General features: G+C 49.0%; 1 long non-coding RNA gene across 2 annotated transcripts; it reads right to left on the reverse strand.

Moving 5' to 3' along the window:
* Window positions 1-214: 214 nt before the first annotated feature.
* Window positions 215-7,944, reverse strand: LOC147917592 (uncharacterized). 2 transcript variants are annotated; one of them, XR_015551726.1, is made up of 3 exons: window positions 7,486-7,944; window positions 4,012-4,054; window positions 215-631 (listed from the first exon to the last, which is right to left on the reverse strand). It is a non-coding gene; the product is annotated as an uncharacterized LOC147917592 (long non-coding RNA). The 2 variants fall into 2 exon arrangements; XR_015551725.1 differs by lacking the exon at window positions 7,486-7,944 and adding an exon at window positions 6,592-6,617.
* Window positions 7,945-20,920: the final 12,976 nt, after the last annotated feature.

The following is a 20,920-nucleotide window of genomic DNA, read 5'->3' on the forward strand; positions in this document are numbered from 1 at the left end:
CTACCGACAGGCTCCAATCTTTATACCACACTTTGAGCAGCGCTGGTCCAAACCTGAATGCCATATTCTTAGTTTGCAAAGGGAAACAGAATCACCAAGTAAGCCAGGACTGTGTGGCCAGGGTCAGAGCAGTCTTCACCGGCAGGATGGTGGGTAGTCAGATCGTAATCAGAAAGTTGTATTGGAAGCAAGATACATGTTGATCTTTCTTTTTTTTCACTTTTTATTTTGGCAAAAGTCATATCTACACAAAAGTAGAGAGAATGATATAATGAGCCCTCATGCACCATCCCTGAGCTTCAGTCATTTAGTTGAATATTTATGACCTCACCTTCCCTGCGAGGACAGGTCTCCTCCTCAGGTGCCATGTGCCCAGGATGCTGTGAGATCGCTGTGTTTGCCCGGCCTCCCTCTTTAGAGGGGCTGTGCAGCTCACCCCCTTCTGGTGGCCAGGCTTCTCCCCAGCATTACCCCCTCCCCAGTCTCTCTCCGTGAGGGACGCCCCGGCCATCCAGGTGGGAGAGGGCCTTCAGTCACATGCTCAGCTGGGTGTCCATCACAGTAGGTGACTGGTCTCATTCACTACATTTTCAGTCTTTCTCACTCACTCTCAGGTGGTAACTTCCAGGACCTGGGAAAACAAGGAAGCAAGAGTGTGGGGAGCCTGTATACTTTCCTGGGGGCTTGGAGGCTCCTGCTGTGAGAGCTACACACCCATCTCCACATGCAACTGTCATAAGCAGTGGGAAAACTGCCAAATCCCTTCATCCACGCCTGGTGCCGGGCACCATGCTGGGTAGTGGAGCTCTAAGCAGAGAGCACCTGTGTCGGCCCTCATGGGCTCCTCGTCCAGAGCTGAAATGCCAGGGACTATGGGGGAGTAAACACTGATCCCCCAGTGAGATGGTGAGTCACCTGTCCTCTGAGAGCCAGCTGCTGGAGAGGAGGCACAGAGATGACAATGACGATGACAGAGAGAAGGAGAGGGAGAAGGACGGAGAGATTGGGAGAGAGGGAGAGATGGATAGATGATGATAGATAGATAGATGGATAGAAATATATGTAGAGAGAAACAACACACACACACACAGCGCTTGGACACACAGAGGCAGGTTAGAGAACCAGAGGCTCAGAGAAATCCTGAGCTAGGGGAAGATGACAAAGCAAGGAGAGGGGCAAGTGGGGCAGCAGGTGGGGGCGGGAGGGAGATTTAGGGCCCACTGGGCTCTGCCGGGGAGGGGCCCAGCAAGCTCTCAAGCCCCGTCTTGCATGCATGCCTTACAGTTCTCAATGCATAGCCCACTGACCCAGTTCACAGGAAACTACAGATCCAAACTAACCAACAGCAGCCCCATGTACTAGTCACTCTCCTCTCACGAGGGAGCACTGCTTTTTGTCCGAATTCCTCCCAAATCATCAAATCCTGCAGTGCTTAGGCCTTCGACCAAAGCCAGGTTTTCTTGGGGGAGTTGGGCTTGCTGTTATTTATCACTTTGCTCCCCAAATGTGGACCCCAGACTAGCAGCCTCAGCATCACCTGGGAGCTTGGGAGAAATACAGATTCTCAGGCCCCTCCCAGATCCCCTGAGTCAGAATCTGCATTTTAATTCTCTCCCCTGGTCATTCACAGGCACACTCAAGGGTGAGAAGTGCTAGTCTATCACACACGTGGGGACCCTTCCTGGAACACCTCCTTCTCTTCATCGCTTCCCCTCTCCACTCAGCTGGTTTGCTGGCTTGCTGCCAGCCCAGAGAAGTCCATCTCCTCGGCCAGGCTCTCAAGGGCCCAGAGATAATGGCTTCATATTGATGTCTCCCAAATGCATTTTAGTGAAAATGTCTTAAAGATCTAAAAGCCTTTAACATCCCAGGGAATGCATTTCTAATAATACAATTTCAGGCTCCTTGACAAGCCTTGACAAAAAATATTTCTAGATAGGAAAAGAAGCCTTCCTGACATTACTGAAATTCTGTCATGTAATAATAACTGGTCTTTGTATAGCATCTTAATTTTACAACGTGTGTTCATTCCTTGTCTCCTTTAACGTTCCTATCACCTGAGAGATAAGCAAGGCAGCTTTTAGAATCTCTATTTTACGATGAGGAAACTGGAGTTCAGAGAGGTTAAGAGAATTGCTGGTGCCACCCAGCTGCAGGGGAGCAGAGGCAGGCACAGACCCCAAGTCACCTCCCCCTAACCCTAGGCTCCTTCTGGACAGAGCCACAATTTATAGGACAATCCTGCCAGAAAGAACTGTGTGCAAATTGAGGCATATTTACTTATTTTTTCCATAGAATCTCATCTTAAAAGCACAAGAGTCCGATGTCTCGTTCAGCACAACAAATATTCCCCTTAGGTGTTCAGCCCTAAACTCGGAGTGGGGCCACAGGGATGCACGAGACCCAGCCCCTGCCTTTGGGAGCTTGCATGTCAGGGCTGCGTTTTTTAAAACGCTTTGATGGAGCAGAAATATGTTCTCACATCACAACATTACCAAAAAATACATGGGTTTTTTCCCCATAAGAAAGCAGTGATTTCTGTCCTCTTAAAAAATGAAGTAAAAAAAAGCATCTCAGGTCCCAGAGCCCACCCTCATGCCTCAGCCAGCGGGAGTTTCCCATGATGCCTCTGGCCGTCGCTTGAACCGGAAGGACGTGGGCTCCTTGAGTGATGGGTTAGCACCTTTCACAACTCCACTCAGCCTCAGAGTTCCTGGTGCAAAATCTAACTTCTACAAAACACGAAACCTCTTTTGTTTTTTTCAGCAACATATTTGAATAAGCTTTTCTCAAATCGGATTTAAAGCGGTTTCACTTCTCTCTGCTCTTCTTCTAATCAAAATTTACCTTTTCTGTGTCCCATTTCCTCAGAGCTTTCTAGAGGCGTTAAAGCTAATCTATTTAACTACTCTGCATTGAGGAGCATTTAACCAATGTTAGTATAATATTTCACTCCTCCCCAAGAAAATATGTCTTTCTAAACTCATCACTGCCCCATCCAGCATTTCACAAAATGTGTGTCTGCAGAGCACTAGTGAGGGCTTGGTGAAAATATTTTCCTGGTCAACGGGGTTGGGAAATCCTGGCTGCTTCAACCTTGCCTTGGATCGTTAGCATATTAAAGGCTCTGAGAGTTCCTGCAGCACAGAAAACTCTTTACATTTGTTTAAATCAGCATATCCCAAACTTCTTTGGACACGGAGCCCTTTAACGCCTGTGTCCTAGGAATCTAGTGCTCCACTCCCCCTTGGGAAATTTTGTCAAAACCTGATGGTTGACTCTCCCTAGGGGGATTTAGGTCTGCAGATGGGTGAGGCAAGACTTCCTCTGTCCCTCCAGTCACCCTGCACCCATGGCATTTCCTCACGGCGTCGGTTTGTTGCAAAAGCAACAGAAGGCTTCCAAGTGCCTTTCTGCCTTTGACTGCTCCATGGTCTCCTGGTCCAGTCACTCAGCCTCTCCGATACTCACCTGTGAAATGCGAGGACAATTCCTGCCCGTTGTATCTCATGGTGGGGTGGAGAGGCCCAGAAACAAGCTGTGTTTCTAGAGCAACTTAACACACGTCACCCTGGATTCCACAGGGGCCGAAGTACAGCTGGTTCTGAACCATCAGACAGTGAGAGGTAAATCTGGCCTTTCCCTCGAGCAGCTACTCCAGCTCGCGAAACTCGGGATGACATCCTCCCCCCCCCCCGCCCCCCCACGGAGGAAGACATAATCTTGGAGCTGTAGCACACCCAGAATCCCACATTTTGGCCATAACGCCAGCAATCATGCCTCGCACTTGGTCTAGGAGGGGGACCGGGCTGGGTTGTGGGGGAGAGAGGCGGTACAGCCCCTCTGCCGTCTTTCTACCAGCTTCCGCACAGTCGCCCACCTGTCCTTTGCTGTTTCCTCCCCGCAAGCCACACCTGTTGGCAATCTGCACTGACATGTGTCGAGCCCGTGTGCACGAAAGCCTGGCAGTAGAAATCCCGGGGGATTTATTTTTGTCGCGTGCATACATACCTTGTGTGCAGTCAGACGGGGTGGTGTTTATGTCTCAGCTCTCCTTGCAAGGGAAAAAAATACAGCGGAGTTATAAATGTGTACATTTTGAACAGCTGCCCTCATGTACTGTGTATATAACTCAGCTGCAAGAAATTTAAACATAAACTGGAGTTTTCTGAGATTGGATGGAGGAAAATTTGGCCATTGGCATCTCAATTATTTTTCTGCACAAGTGCCAAAATCAAGCATTAAAATGCAACACCTCCACCCCCGGTAAAAAAAAAAGAAAAAACACATACACATATACACAGCCTAATTTTCTCTGGGGAAAAGGTTGCTGTTGTTGATATGACATGTTTTTGTAGCACAAATGTTGGCTCTTCAGCCCATTTTGCTCTTTTATAGACACTCAAATGTGAAATATCTCAGAGAACACACAGCAAAAGTTCAGAGCACTTTCTCCCAGCCTTGCTGTGAGCTTTCCTTGCAGGGGAATCTGCTCCAGACTCCAAGGCAAATTCTCGGGGAGTCAGGACTGCACAGGACGGTTTTGTTAATTGGCACAGGAGGAGAAGGGTCTTGTGTTTCTATCAGGGTCTAAGAGCCGGCAGTGGGGAATAATTGTAAAAGGTGAAAGATGAATGGGGCAGAGAAAGGGGAGGTGATGGGACAGTAGGGGTGAAAGGAATGTGTCTGTAACACAGCCACTGGAGAAATCAACGAAGCTAAGGCAAAGTCCGTGGGGATCACCAACTATCTTGTGTGTGCTGGAAACGGAGACGGGATGGATCAAGCGTGCAGGCTTCAGACACAAGTGGATCTGAGTTTGAATTCTGACCTAGAAAAGGTCCTCCGTGAGGGCTGCCTCCTCACAGGCAGGGCTGGCAGGCTCCTTTCTCCTGGGAGCCCGTGCAGACATCACAGGAACAGCTCAGCCCTGAGTCCAGGTGACCCCCTCATGGTGGCCTCCGTGGTTTGTTCTTGATGCTCTCAGCTGCCATTTTGGATTCTTCCCTCCTTCGTAAATGGCTCAAAGGCCCTGGCACTCCTTGCCCCCAGTCCCTCCATTCACACTCGCCCTTTGGAAGGCTCAGTCTTCTCTCACTTTCTGGCTACACACTTGTAATGAATCCCTCTAGGGCTGGGGCACTAGCAAGGTGCAGTGGGGAAACAGGACAGTGTCACCCGTGGTTCCCAACCCAAAGAGGTACTCCAGGGGAGGAGGCAGGTGTGCAAACAGCCCACTGAGACACAGCCCAATGGCCTAGGTACCCTGTGTCTGCGGGTTAAAATGGGCTTGCGTTTCCGTAATCAGAGATGTCGCTGGCTCTTGTGCCCTCCTCCATGAGGCAGCACAGCCACTCTCTGGGAAGTCTGCACTCCCAGGTGTTTCCAGGAGGCCCAGAGCTGTTTCTCATGCACCTACGAATGAGCCTGGTGGGTCCCATGTGCAACTGAGGGGACTCACTCCTTCTGGGCGACACAGCATCCGTCAAGTAACGTTGCCGTTGTCTTTGGTCGTTGTCACTTCCTACACAGGCTGGCCGTCTCTGTGGAGTCCCCTGCTGTTGTCTGTCTCTGTCCAGCACCGTGGCTGAGACCTGGGAACCTCAATGCCAAGGCTTCTTTACGGTGTGAAGGAGCGGATGCTTTTCCATTAGAGTCTGGTGGGGGAACCCAAAGCAGGGCTGCTTGGGCCAATGTCACAGCTCAGCAAAACAGCTACCCCTGCAGCTTCTGGGCCTTGGTTTGAGTTCTTACGGGACTGGTTCTGGTGACCAGTCCTGGCATCGTCCCAGTTTGCAGGTGGAGAGTTTCTCTTTTGACAGGCGAGTCTTCCATCGGCCCCTGAACTCACAAATCAACAGCAACACCTGCCAACCGTAAGCCTGTGTGGCCCACTAGGTTCTGAAGAATCGTGTGTTGAATGTGCATCAGAGCATCACTATCAGATCTTAAGTGGGAGAGTAAACATGTTGAGAATGGGGATTTTCTTAAAGTCTGTCAACTTCTATGATGTATACTTTTTAAAGTTTGGAAACTACCAAAAAGTAGGACAAAAGGTAAAACTTAACCCACTTATAATCCCATTGCCAAAGTCAACTATTGTTAGTGTTTTTGTGTATTTCCTTTCAGCCCATGGGGAATGGTTTATTCAGAAAGACACTTCTGCAGGGTCAGTGGTGGGTAAGCTCTGAGCCATGCAAATACACCAGAGGGACAAGGAGGATAAGTCTGAACAAGAATCCAACGGGCCTTGGAACGGAGAAGAAGGAAGGGCTGAGTCCAGGCTGCCTCCTTCCAGTCCTCACAGACAATCCAAGGGTGGTGGGGGAGCTTTCTGGAGGAAGAGAGGTCAAGAGGGAGAGACAGGATGCTCTCAGAGTGTCAAAGCAAGAGTCGGGGATTCAGGCGGTGGAAGAACAGGGGTGGGGCGGGTCCTGGATGGGGCTGGGGAGAGGCTGGGGGTCAGAGGCGGGACAGGACCCTCACGTCTCTGCCCTGTGTGAGCCAGGACAGCTGGCCAGGAGAGTGGGACGCTGCTAATTGACTGGCTGAAAACTAACGGCAGATGAATCCTGCTAAGTACTGGCTCACCTCTCTTCTTTCTCATTCTCACCCGCAGGGCTCCTCCCTCTCTGCCTCCAGCTTGTGCTTTCTGAGCAAACCCAGTCATTCAGACAGGCCTCCTGAGGTTGCCCACGCTGGCTCCGTGATTGCCCGGAGTGGCGTTATCCCATTGGAATTTGTCAGACCTTCAGGACCAGGTCCCTGACTATTTTGTGACCCAAGATAAGAAACTCCCCAAAGCTAGGTGGCAGGGTTTGATTTGAGGAGTATCAGGGGTCCCACCCTTGCCCGAGGCCATCCTGCTAGTACAGCCACCATTCAAGCAGTTTAGGAGGCGCTGTGATAGTCTGAGCACTGAGAGGGCAGTCAGGACACCGGGGTCCAGTCCAGGATCTATTCCTGACTCTCCGAGTTATGACTTGGGGAAGTCCTTTCACACACTGGGTAAAAAAAAGAATAAAAAAGAAAGAAGATTGGTATGAAGCAAACCAGAAAAGCAGAATCAAAGACGTGGTCCAGGAGTCAAAGGCGCGCTGATTCTATAAGCCACCAATAGGCCAAGGCGCCTTTGGGGTAAGCACCGTCCCTCCTTCCTCTTTGGATTTGTTGAGCCCCTGGGAGCAGCTGTTCTCAGATCTGAGTGTGGGTGAGTCTATCAGACCCTGCCTCAGAGCCATGGAGCCCGGGGGAAGGGAGAAGGGTGCTCAGAACCAGGCTGAACTCAGGAACAGCAAAAGGAGATGGGAAAGTGGGGGTGGGGGTGCCTCAGCCCCAGGAGAGAAACCGACCCAGGCCCAGGGCCTTGCATCAGATAGATTGCTTCAATGTTCCATTTGATCCTCAAAACAACCCTGCCAAGTATTATTATCCCCATTTTACCCATGAAGCCCTTCCAAGGCTCAGAGACGGGAAGTGACTTACCCAAGGTCACACAGCTGCAGGAGCCAAGTCTCAAGGTCAGTTTTACCTGACTCCAAATTCCAGGCTCCTTCTAGATCTCTGCACTGTGGGAGCCCTGGGGCGAAGGCTGGGGCTCCTGGGTGTGTGCAGCCCCCACCTTCTTCAGTCCTCTCTTATGTCAGCAGCATGGTGACCCCAAAGCTCTCACCAGGAGCTAAAATGGATCTGAAATTTCCATCCATGGAAGGGCTTTGAGGAAATCTCTGGGCAGAGAAGACATTTTCCCTTATGCAGGGGCAAGAGAAGGAATTAGGGGCTGCCTTCTGTGGGGCAAGAAAACCAGACTGCTGGCTGATGAGAGCCGGATGCAGTGGCCCTAGGAGATGGGAGGGCAGTCCTGTCCCCCTGTCCACATGAGAAGGCTGAGGCTCCAGACCCCTCGCCCAGACTTGCCATTGGGAATCCAGAGCCTGCCTCTTATCACCTGATCCTTCCTACCTCCTCCTCTGGCTCCCACAACATTCTTCAACACCCCTTTAAAAATTAAGGGTGCGGTGGCGGTGGGGGCAGCTCCTGAAACAGATAAGAGGTAATTGCCTGCCTTCGACTCCTCTTGATGTGAAAATGGGATTGGAATGACTCACTCTGGTTGAAAGGTTAGTTGAAGGTTATTACAGGAAAATTGTTATTCATACATTTTTTCTGTGCGGCCAGATAGCCTAAAAGATTAAATTCACAGAGTGCATAATGACCCATCAGGGCAGACAATGGTAGGGGCGTCCCCGGGGAGGGGAGATAACGGAACAGAGACTTCTCTGAATAATTCATGCTCCAGCAGACGCACGGCACTAACAGATTACAGGAGGGTTTTCATCAGGAAGGAGGGGAGAGAAAGGCCTTTCAAAGCAGCTGGGTGTGTTTCTCAGCATCGTGGGGAGCGCAGGCCCAGTTTGCTGTGGCTTCAGTCAGTGCCGGTCCCCACACCCTGGGGGCCTGAGAAGGGAGGCAAGCAGAAGAGGAGGATCGTTGTTCGTCACAAGGCGGGCGGTGACAGACACCCCACTCCTGAGTGTGTTGGGCTACCTGGACTCGCCTAAGTCCTGAAGCTCCCCAGAGGCTGAGGCCAGGTCCATCTTGAGAGGCTCTGAATGTGTTTACAATGAAGATATGGTTATGGACAATAGTGGCATATTGAGAGCAATGTGACAGATGTTTTCTTCCTGTCCCATCCGTACCTCTCTGCATAACCTCGTCTGGAGATGGAGCCGAGAGTCAGAACTAGAGGCTCTTTGGGAATGAGGGGGCAGGGCCCGGATGTTGTCCCTCTGGGCAGGCCCCACATCCTGTCTGTGACCCTAACTGCGGTGTAACGTGGGCCAAGTCCAGCCCTCGCTTGCACAGACCCAGCGGCAGAGCTCTTCATCCTGGAGCGGCTGCCACCCCTGCGGCAGACGAGCGGTCACAGGCCCGCCTCTTCCCTGCGCTGCCAGGGCCTTGGGGCAAAGCACTTGGCTCCCTGGCCTCCGATATTCTCCATGCAACATCGTGCAGGTAAACGTGAAGTTTTTAAAGCAGACAAATCCCATTCTTTCTCTCACATGAAGGCTGACATGCAAGAACCCTGTTGCACAACTCAGCGGAAGGCAGACGCTGCGAGAGGAGCAGGGCTGGGAACGGGAGCCAGCACTCAGCCTCCATGGACCCCCTTCCAACATCCCAGCTCCCTCTTGGGTTCTCTGCTGTGACCTCCAAGGGCCCACTCCAGGTCAGAGTGTCCCCTATGAGCTTGTCTCATCCAGACCTCCCCTCTCCCAACCCCCAGATGCAGAGCAGAAAGGATCAGGCCACTGTCTCCTGGGATGTGACCACACTTGGTGTCTGTGACTGCTCACCCGACGTCACGCACTGCTTTGCTTCTGGGTGTTCAGTTTCCTCATTGTCACCACATAGGGGACCAGCAGTCACACCGACTTCAGTAAACGCCTCATGGCCTTGCTCCCCCACATCAAAGCCCAAGGATGGTGCCTTTGCCCGAGCTGGTGACGTGCGTCGTGAAGGGCCTCCAGACCAGAGTAATCATCTCACTCGGGGCCAGGGGGAAAAGTAAAGAGACATTCACACCACACAGTGTAGTGGAAATGCAGATCAGCACACAGTGTGGTGGGGATGAAATGCAGACCAGCAAAGACAAAGGGAGATCTTCCCGGAGGGTGGCCTAGTATCTGGGCTCTGGTCTTAGTCTACCCCTTATAGGCTGTGTGATTTTGGTCTTGTCTTTTCACCACTTTGTGCCTCAGTTTCCCCATCTGTAAAAGAGCATCACATGGCAACTGCCATCTTACCTTACCGAGGTGACTGTAAAAACAGGCTCTTCCCCATTGCGTGGTTGCTGCTGTCCCTGCTTTGTTTATCACCAGATATGTGGCAAGCCCGCTATTAAACACTTTCCATGGCTGATCTTGAATCCCCACAGCAGCCCCAGGAGGTAGATAGCATTATCCCCATTTTACACAGGAGGAAAGAGAGACTCAGAGAGGTTAAGTGACTTAGCCGAGATCACACAGGTGGTAAGTGGCAGAGCCAGAATTGAGACCCAGTTGTATCTCATTCCAAAGCAGGTACCTTTCCCTCTTCCCTGAGGATGCCGGGGTAACCCCTCAATCATTTCTGCTCAGCGGCTGTTGGTATGGGATGGGGCTCTTGGTGCCAGATGGGAAGAAAGGAAGCTATTGATGCAAACAAGGGGCTCAGAGGCAGTGAAGGCATAGCACATCTCCCACGGTGGAGGGATTACAACGCTGGCTTGGGCCTCTGGCAGATCAGGATTTAAACCCCAGCTGTGTGACCCTGTGCACTTGGCGTCTTGGTCCTTCCCTGGTGGAACAGGATGGATTAACCGCACTTACACCCGAGGGCTGGTGGGAGGATCATGGTGCATAGTAGAGGCTGAGCACAGCGCCTGGCTCTCGGCAAACAGGAGCTCATGCACGCGGGCACTTACCCCAGGAAAAGGCCCACGTTCTGGACTGCCTGAGGTTTCGGCCTCTTTTCCTGAGACTTACAATCACTCGTTTGTTCCTTTGCTCATTTGTTCATCCATTCATCCACCCCCTTTCCTGAGAGGCCCCTCCTTGCCTGCCCTTGGGTGGGCACTGGTCACAGAGGACTCAACCCCATGTAGGCCTGTCCTCACGGAGCTCCAAGCACGAGGCAGACACAGACACTCGAGCAGCTTGGGCTTCTGCCTCCTTGATCCATAAAATCCAGAGTGGTGGAAGAGAGACCAAGAGGAATTCTGACAGTATTTATTCTTTCTGAATCTCAGGCAAATCACTGAGAGCTCAGCGTGATCGTGGGTTCGCACAGCTTTCCAGCTGGAAGAGATCTAGATCAGCATTTCTCGGAGGAGGCCATGGAGATCACGGGAGGGGGGCCTGCTCAAGGTCACACGGTTAATAAACCACCCAGACCCAATCCCAGGTCTCCCGGCTCCCAGACTTAGAGTTCTTGCTTCTCCTGTGTTAGCCATCTCCAGCCTTGTCCAAAGGTGTGCGATATCAGCAATCTTTCACTTAAGGATTTGAGTAGATTGCTCCTACCATTTAAGTATAGTTCATTGTGCACCTTCAGTTTATGGAAGCCTCTCTTAAGTGGGTACAGCGTCTCAGGTAGGCAACTGTGGATCATGTGTTGTCACATGCAGTTGGTACTCAAGACAGAACAGCTGTTGTTTTAAGCCCTAATTAATTCCTAACTCAAGCAATTAATTTAGCCCCTAATGCTTATGATTTGAGATGTGGATTCAGACTATCTTCTTCTCCTCCTCCCCTTCCTTCCCTCCACAACTGCATAACGAGCAGCTTCTTTATGTCACCTACGGAGCGGGCACATCTAGGGATCCAAAGAGAATCGTGGTTCTTGTCCGGAACAAACATACTTATTTGGTAGGGAAGATAAGCAGGGCAGGAGCATTTCCGCCTACGACGGAAGCAGATTTTGGAGACCCGCAGACCTGGGTGGGATCCCACTGCCAGCCCTTCCCAATTGTGACCTCAGCTACAGTGTAGCTTCTCTGAGCCTGCTCCTACTCTGCATCTTAGCAGGTGGAAAGGGACTTGGAGAATCACATGATGCCTCACCTGATTTCATGCAGGATTCCCTGAAATCTCCCCAGATAGTTGAAGAGAGGTAACATCTGGAAAAATTTGTAAAATAAAAATGAAAACCTTGGCAGGTTGACTCTTCCGAACTCACCACTACCTTCTGCCGAATTTAGCCAAGCCCAAGATAAGATCATCCATGCTTTGAAGACACAATTCCACTCGGATGTTCTATCAGTTCCTCAAAATGGATGAATCAAAAATAAAGCTCATCTACCTGCAGTATGGGATCCTGGATTGTGTTCTGGAACAGATAAAGGCCATCAGTGGATAGTACACACACACACACGCATGCATGCACACAACCAAGTGCACATTCTCCAACTCTTTGGCATCTCCTCGGTTGTGTCCCTTTTTCTTGATTTCCACAGCTTTGCCTCAGTCCTTTGCTATAACTCATCTAAGCATTGCTTTAGCTTGCTAGGTATCTCCCATCCTCCAGTCTCCCTCCCTCCCAAGCCACCTGACACTCTGCTGCAAAGTGCAAAATACTGCCCATGTGTCTCCAATGCCTATTGGGTACATCCCAAGTTCCTCAATTGGGAATCCAAAACTTTCTGTAATTTACAGAAATGAACAGCCTATTTATGTTCAGTTGTATGGACTATCTCCACTCTGCCTTCAAGGTGTGATCTTATTGGATCTGAGTATTACAAGAAAACATCTGGAAGCAGATACTTAGGAAACTTGATTGCTCTCATAACAAGCGCTAACATCAAGCCCAGCTCAAAGAAGTAACTTTTGAGAAAATTGTAGACAGATTAAAACTCAGTCTTTGAATGAGCATATATAAAACTGGTGACAACTGAATAAGACCCATGGGCTGCATCAGTGTCAGTTTCCTGGTGGTGATACCATGCTATAGTCACACAGTATGTTACCTTTGGGGAAACTGGGTGAAGGGTATAAAAATCTCTCTGTATTGTTTCTTACAATGGCATATGAATCTACAATTATCTCAAAATAAAAAGTTAAGAAAAAAACAAGCAAACAAAAAAAAACCTTCCCTATTGAAATATTTCCCCCTACAGTTCCCTAATAGTCCCCTCCTTTCCTTTTTCCATCATTATAACAAACTAGATTCCACGTCAAGAGGTGAGGATATTTTCAGGAGAGATCAGAGGGAAGAGCCTGGAAAGGTAGCATTAACCTTAACCTTGAAGGTTTATTATCAGGTCTATTTAGTAATCCCACACGCTTCTGAGCTCTTAACATCTCGTGGCAGGATGCCAAGAGCCCATGAGCACTAGAAGCATTGCCAGATGGATCCTTGGAGTCCCAGAATCTTGGCACCCAAGCTATTTATCAGCCGTCTAGGTGCCTCTTCAATGTCCAACATTAATATACAAGATGAATACCCATGGTGGTTGGATGTAGCTTGGGGCACATAGCCCTTCTTTTGGGGGAACCATCCCTTTCCCACACCATGTGGTCCAGGAGGTTCCACAATATGGTGCCCTGGATCCTCCCACTCCATGGGGGTAGACTCTGACCGGGGCTAGCCCTGGCTGCAGTGATTGGTTCAGGGATGTGCACGTGACCCAAGCTAGGCCAATCAGAGTCTGGCAAGGACTCATCTGCTGGAGCTGCTTTTTGCCTGCATCTTGGTGCCTGGGGGATGTGAAGTTGGGGCTGCCAGCAGTCATGTTCCTTGACCATAGGGAAAAAGATAAATCTCAGCAGGAGTGAATGGAGCCAACACACAAGAGGGAATCAGCTGAGAAGAGAAGGAGAGTAAAAGAGAGCCCTTATCAAGACTCTTGATTTCCTGTGGATGCAGCCAGGCCTGCCCTGACCTTCTAAAGCACTTCTCAGTGACAATGTGATGTGACAGGTCCCCTTTTATTAATTTATTTTATTTATTAATTATTTTGGTGAGGAAGATTAGCCCTGAGCTAACATCCATTGCCAATCCTCCTCTTTTTGCTGTGGAAGACTGGCCCTGGGCTAACATCTGTGCCCGTCTTCCTCTACTTTATACGTGGGACACCTGCCACAGCATGGCTTGATAAGCGGTGTGTAGGTCTGCACCCAGGATGTGAACCCGTGAACCTGGGGCTGCCGAAGCAGAGCATGCAACCTTAACCAGTATGCCACTGGGCCAGCCCTCCTTTTATTTTTTAAAGCCAGTCTGAGTTGGTTTCTATCACATATAACTCAGAGAGTTATGACTTCTACAATACCCTAATTAAACAATTCCTTCATAGCCAATAAAAGAAAGGCAAAACTGTTTAGCTCTTTTAAACTTTTTATGCCAAAATGTTATGTAGATTGTCTAGAAAAGGAAAGGCAGGATGTTAGAGAACCATAAAATGCCTCTCCTGGAGAAGGAAGAAAAGAATGGCACAGTCTAGGGGCCGGCACCGTGGCATAACAGTTAAGTGTGCATGTTCCGCTGCTGGCTGCCTGGGTTCGGATCCTGGGTTTGCACCGATGCACCACTTGTCAGGCCATGCTGTGGCGGCGTCCCACATAAAGTGGAGGAATATTGGCACAGATGTTAGCTCAGGGCCAGTCTTCCTCAGCAAAAAGAGGAGGATTGGCATGGATGTTAGCTCAGGGCTGATCTTCCTCACAAAAAAAAAAAAAAAAAGAATGGCACAGTCTAGGGCAGGTTTCAAACAACCACTAAATTCTGACTTCTGCTGTTTAACCTTTCTCTAAATAACTCAGCACAATTAGGACTAAATCTCCTCTAATATTTTCTTTAGTGAAAAAATAAGTTATTCTGTTTGTAGTACAGTTTTTTAGCTATCTTCTCTGCTTACATTGAACCCCTAACTGCCCAATATATACACAACCATTTTGTTCAAAATGATTTACTCTCTAGAGTAAACCACAACGTTCTATTTTATTGTGTTTTATTCTTATTTTTACAATTCCAATAACTTCTCTGCAGCAAATCAGGTGGTGTCATATAATTTCACTCGCGAATGACCAGACCCTCCAGCTTCTGATAGGATTTTTGAAGATGAGGTTGCTTAGACAAGGGATGAGGACCTAACTTCAGCTAGACCAAGCAAAACCCTTGCCCAGGACTTGGGAATTTTGTCCATGAGACAGCATGAGTGAGTGGTCATACCACATGTTGGTCATATCTTCAACATGTGGCCTGGTTCCTGGGGCCTGGGGTTGTCCATGGCCAAGTGGACCAGAGAGCAAGAGCATCCAGTTTGAACAGCAAGAGGAAAATGAAGCCCTTATTAGGGATGAGAGATGGAGAGAGAGCAAATGCCTTCTTGCTCTGACCTCTTCCCAAGGTCAGGAAGGCTGCTTTCCTTTGGAGCCTGTTAGATATCCTGTGTCCTAAAAATAAATCTGCCCTTTCTCCTTTTAAGTTAAATCCAGATGGTTTCTGCCCCTTGCAACCAAAGACTCCTCTATAATACATTCATTCTTGCTAAAGTCTAAATGCTTCCTCCATCCTTCTCTTCCTCGTCCTCTTTCCCCCTTCTCAGTCAAATGTGTGATCGCTGACACATGTATATTATGCAGAATATCAAATATAGGTCAATGGATGTCACCATGGTAAAACAAGCAAAAGAAAACTCACACTTCTCAATGCTTGTTAGTAAAAGGATCCAACAATGCGGTCTTCCCCCCTGCTGGTGGGGGGGTCATGAAGGTCACCCCATGCTTTGGCGTGTGAACTTCTTGTTCCCACCGAATCAGTCAGCTGAAGTGAGAATGTTTTATTTAAGCAGACATGTGTCAGCCTCGGTCTGAAACAAAGACACTCTGCCAGCATGTACCATCACAAAAGCAGGGCTGTGTGAGACATCTTTGCTAAGGCAGTGATTTTGCTCTATTGCCAGGCACCATTTTGGAAAGTTGCTATGGGAGGTTGGTCAGCACTTTAACGACGTCTGAGACACATTCAAGGCTAATGCTTTTGAAAAACAAAGCGCCTGGAAGGTTTCAGGACGGGGGAGGTGGTGAAATCAAATGACCCATTGAGGCTAAATTACCAGCCTCACAGAGCGTTTTTAGAAATACCATTCCGATTCGGCCTGGGGCCACCACTCTTTCGCGTGCTCCTCCAATTAATTATTGTGTTTTAACACTATCTCCAAAGATAATTGCCTGTCAGTGTATCACTATGTAACACCTCAGGGTGAACGATGCTCTTGCACTCCGTCTGTCAGCACTAATAAACACAGGGCGGGGGAGAACCCACCTGCTTTCCCACGATCAGCCAGGGTCCGGAGCATCCCATCCTTCTCCTCAGCAAAGATGCTGCCTCCCTCACACGCTCACCCCCGTCTCTGGGTCAGCACAGGCTGGAGTGGTGGGAGTGGGGGTGAGCTGAGAGCAGAAACACACATGCTCCATGGTAGAAGAGTGTCTGATCACCACCCTCATTCTGAGGATGGCTTCCTTCCAATAGATCTGTGCTTGTTAATTTATTTGAGGACTAGAGAATAGATAGCAAAGAAGTAGTTTTTTTTTTTTTGCCACCTATCCCATCGCACTGCTAATAGAAAAGGTATATAGATCAATAGGCCTTGTAATTACAGAGTTGGTAAAAAAATATTTGCAAAATAAATCATGGTTGGAGGGGTCTTTTGTATTCTTTAAAGCAAAATAGAAGAGTGATGGAATGCTAGCACTGAAGCTATTTAGCTTTAAAGCTCGCTGCATTAAATATTTTAATAGGGGAAAGAAAAAATTCCCCATTTCAAATTAAATTGAACCCATTCGGTGAATGTATGAGCATCATATGGAGTAAGTGTCAATTAAAGTGATAAGTAGTGGGTCTGGCACCGAGTTCTGGATTGTTCTGAGGTCTGCTTCCCCAGTGTGGCCGTTCAGTGCTTCGGGGGAAATTGAAACTGATCCAACAAGTGCGACCTGGGATTCTTCTGAGAAACAGATTCTCGTCCAATACCTCTGAGTTAATTGGCATTTTATTCTCATTTAAATCTCCGTCACAACCTTTTATTTTCTTTTATTTTTGTATTTCAGAAGAAACTACAATTCCAATGTCTTCCCTGCAGCTTTCAGGGAGCTCAGAACAAATTAGGTGGTGTCATATAATCTCACCCACAGATCTCAGAGCCCTCCAGCTTCTGTCAGGATCTGGGGGGATGAGGTTGCCTGCCAATTGTGCTCTCAGTTGCAGAATAGAGAGGAAATGGAATCATTAATGGCATTGCATTTTTTCTCTGATGCCCAGTTTGCTTCCTATCTCCTGGGTGAGTGGCTACCTTGGCACACAGGACTTTCCCTGCAAGGATAGGGAGGAATCACCTGAGATGGGAAAGAGAGAGTCTGGAATAAATGATAAGGTATGCACAGTTATGAGATGGATGCAAATGTGTAGGCTGGGCAATAGGAACACTGACTAGGGTGTGCCCCCCTGCTCATCCCAGAGTGAGTACCTGGAATGCCTGTTAGGAGCCCCCCACTGTCGGCGAAGGAAGGCTTGCAGGCTGTTCCTTCCATCTTCTCAGGGAGCCCTCTTCAGGCAAGTCCCTGGGTTCTTGGCTTTGATTTCCCTGTCTTGATCTCCAGATGGCATCAGGGTGTGGTCACCTTCCCTGGAGGGTTCAGCCTTTCCCAGTGCCTTGGATAAGCAATAGATTAGGGCCCTTGGTTTCCACATGCACTCCTCCAACTCTGGTCTTCACTGAGTACCTCCCACTTCATACAGACTTTCAGACTCTCAAATAACTGAAGAATGTTTCTCTAGGAACCACTGGGTTAAGACTGCTGTTTCCACCATCCTTGGCAACTCACATTCCCACAAATACAAGCCCACACGGACATCTTTACTCACTCTTAACCCCACCTCTCATCCCCCCAAAATGTTCTGGTTGTTGTGTGGCACACAATTTTCCTGGCTTCATCAGTGTGATGGTTCACAAAAGCCCTCAGTACTTAACAGTGTTAACTCAGATTGTTCTGGCTCATCACATTCACCTGCTGATGCAGGACCCTCCCCCCAAAGGCATCTCTTCCCAGTAAGTATATATCTGGGAATCCAGAAGGAGGGTCTCATGTGGATCTCCCAGAAGTCCACCCTGCTGCCACTTGAAGGGATTGGCCATGACCACCAGGCATGGGCTCTCTCCCCCCAAGTTTCCATTGGGAATTACATCCACAGCCTGGCATCAAAGATCCCCTGCTCTCCCCTGCTGCTCAGAGACGATCACCATGATGCCCTGGAGTTCTCCCCAAGAGGGAGAGAAATGCATGCTTCCTCAACTCTGCAGGCCACTTGGTCACCTGGACTCCCAAACAGCATTGCTTGAACCCCTGTGAAAATAGCTACATCGACTCCCTCCTGCCACCTTCACTTCACAGCATGCAGACGTGGGGCAGGGTCTGGGCCAGGGAGAGGGATCATGCTGTCTTCCTCCACGGCCCCTCAGATCTGCTCCTGACATCTATGTGCAGACCCCCTCCCAACACCCATTTGCCCATGCAGCAAGTTCTCCCTGGGGATGTTGCTAGCCCACCAGCTCAGCAGACACAGTGAGACACTGACTCCCCAAGGCCCTGCTGGAATCCTTGCTCAAGGTCCGTGCCACATTTTGTAATTCTCTTGGCCAAAGACAGGGACTGGCACAAGCCCTTCTATGATCTCATAGTCCTTCCAGTGTGTAGCATTCATGGGTTCTCAGCAGCATTGCCTGGTGAGAGCCATAATTTCATTGCCTTGAATTCACTCATGAAGTTGTAATTTGTCTTTTTCTTTTCATGTCTTTGAGCTATTTGAGGGCAGAGCCCATGTCATAAATAATTTTGTACTCTCCCACAGGAGGCGGCCCATTCCTTGGCACAAAGTAGATACTCTGTGGTTATCAAGGACTGAACCCGGGTCAACATGGGTCACTCGGGGTGAGATGGAACTCAACCTGGAAGCCCAGAGAGGCCCTTACAAAACCATATTTTTTTAGATTCTGATTCAGAAGGTCTGGAAGAGGTGCCTGGAGATGAGTGTATTAATAAGCATCAAAGTTCTGATAAACACCATCATTTGGAACCACTAGCCTAGAAGTCAGCTACTGGTTCTAGCTCACGATTGTTCACTTGGTGCGGGATGTATGGGCTGCTTGGTTGGAGTGGGGCAGGCATGGACTCTCTTTCGAGCTGTGTCTCCCTAGAAATCCCTGAGCATATCCTCCTCCATGGTTCCTGTTTTAACTTCCAATATATAGTTCATATCATGTACCACATCCAATGGACAGTTTTCCAGCCCCACCAAATTCTGTTGTGAGTTCTCCTTGGTTAGGGCAGTGCATCCCCTGCCTTCCTGACCTTGAGAGATGCCAACTTTGCCTTATTGGGGCACCAGTATCCTGGAACCTCCAACTATTCACGGTCAAGCCTGGCTTTGGCTTCAGGTCTGGGTGACTCCAGAAACTCAGATACAGGGACTGAGAGAAAGGAGAAGAGGCTACCACCCCGCCACACTGAATCATGCTTTTTCTCTCCAAAATGTAATTCACCAACCCACTTTGCCATCTTGTCTCTGGTTCCCTCAGGCTTGTGTAATGCCTGGCTAATTTAACTCAGTCCAACTAAGAGACTTAGAAGTTAACAAATGCTCTGAGCTTCTTTCTCCTATTCCCCTTACAACCCCTGACAGTGTCCTTGGACTGTTCAAAATGTTGTAATTATCCATCCACTGAAAGATGATGGGAGGTCCCAGGGAGATCTGTGGCATTGTCACAAATGAAACCATTATGGGTGTATCTTGGGTTTGACCTTAAACTGTATGCCAGCTTTGTATCCTACTCTTCAATGTAATTGTTCTTTTACTATTACAGAAATATTTTCGGTTAGATACCAATGAGGAAAATTGATGCTCCAATAAGGTGCCCTGTATTTATCTCACAGTGTTGTGTCCTCCTTAACGTACTTCCACATACCATCAGAAAACTCCTATCCCAGTGTGAGAAGCCTGGCCCTAAACTAGTAGAGCTGCAGTGATCTCCAGTAGACAGCACTCAGCATAGAGTGGAGGAGCTGTGCATTCCCAGCCCCAGCCAGAAGCTGGGCCCCTGATGGCTGTGGTAAAAGGATGGTGACACCCCGTGGAGCAGAGAAGGAGCACCAGTAGGGGCTGTGATACCCGGGATGCTGGGTCTATGGGAGAGAAAGCAGTGGTACCCATGGACTGGCCAATGCACCCTGGCAGATGCCCTTGGACGTGTCAACGGAACAGCAACGTGGCGGGGAGTGTTGGATTTATTTGTGAGCAGGTATGAGGCATCACCTGAGAACCTTCAGAAAGACCAGATGGGAGTGGGACATTTTCAGGGGCTGAGGGTCCTGCATCACAGATGGGGGCAATGAACCAGGGAAGTCCAAGGTATTACTATCAATGTGATCTTATTTGTCTCCTGGAAAAGTCTGGTTTATGGACTTAGCAGAAGCACTGTGGGAAGAAAGGCTCATGGCAATCTAGTATCATGGTTTTCAATACCAACTATATACTGATGACATCCACATTTAGATTTACATTTCAGACTGCTTTTCTGGACTTCGGTCTTATATATCCAAACACCCACTCAACATCTTGACTTACATGTCTAACAGGCATCTCAAATTCAACATATCCCAAATTCCTAATCTCCCCTACCCAAAACTGTCTCCACTCACAGCTTTCCCCACCTGAGCTGTAGTACCTCCATCCTCCACTGGCTCACCCAAAAACCTTACAGACACCTTTGATTTCCCTCTTTCTCTCACACTCTACAACTAATAGTTCAGCAAACCCGGAGGTTCCACCTTCAAGTAGATCCAGATTCTGACCACTTCTCCCCACTTCCCCTGATCCACAGTGCTCCAAGCCCCCATCAGTTCTCCCCTACAATACAGTGTAGGTTTCCTAGAGGGTCTCCCTGCTCCCTCCCTTGCCTCCCTACCATCTCTTCTTAACGTAAAATCAGAAGATCCCTTTACAAAGTAAGTCAGATCATGTCTCTCCTCTGCTCAAAACCCTGCAGTGGACCCCCGCTCCATGCAGAGTTAAACCCCAAATCCTTACAATGGCCAACAAAGCTCTGTGTGATCTGTACTTTCCCAACTCCATCCCTACAACTTTTTCACATACCTCTACCCCTCCTCCAGCCACACTGGCCTCCTTCCTGTGCTTGACACCCCGGCATGACAGGATCTCTACTCAACTGTTCCATCAGCCTAGAAAGCTCCTCTGCCATATATTTGCTCAGCCTACTCCCTCATCTTCACCATGTCTTTGCTAAAATTTCACCTCGTCCATGAGGCCACCCTCTGCACCCACACCTCCCGCTATACTCTCAGTCCACTTTTCCTAGCTCTACTTC

This window comes from Ceratotherium simum, chromosome 3 (assembly GCF_057802395.1).
Source record: "Ceratotherium simum simum isolate JZ-2026a chromosome 3, ASM5780239v1, whole genome shotgun sequence".
Classification (NCBI taxonomy): Eukaryota; Metazoa; Chordata; class Mammalia; order Perissodactyla; family Rhinocerotidae; genus Ceratotherium; species Ceratotherium simum.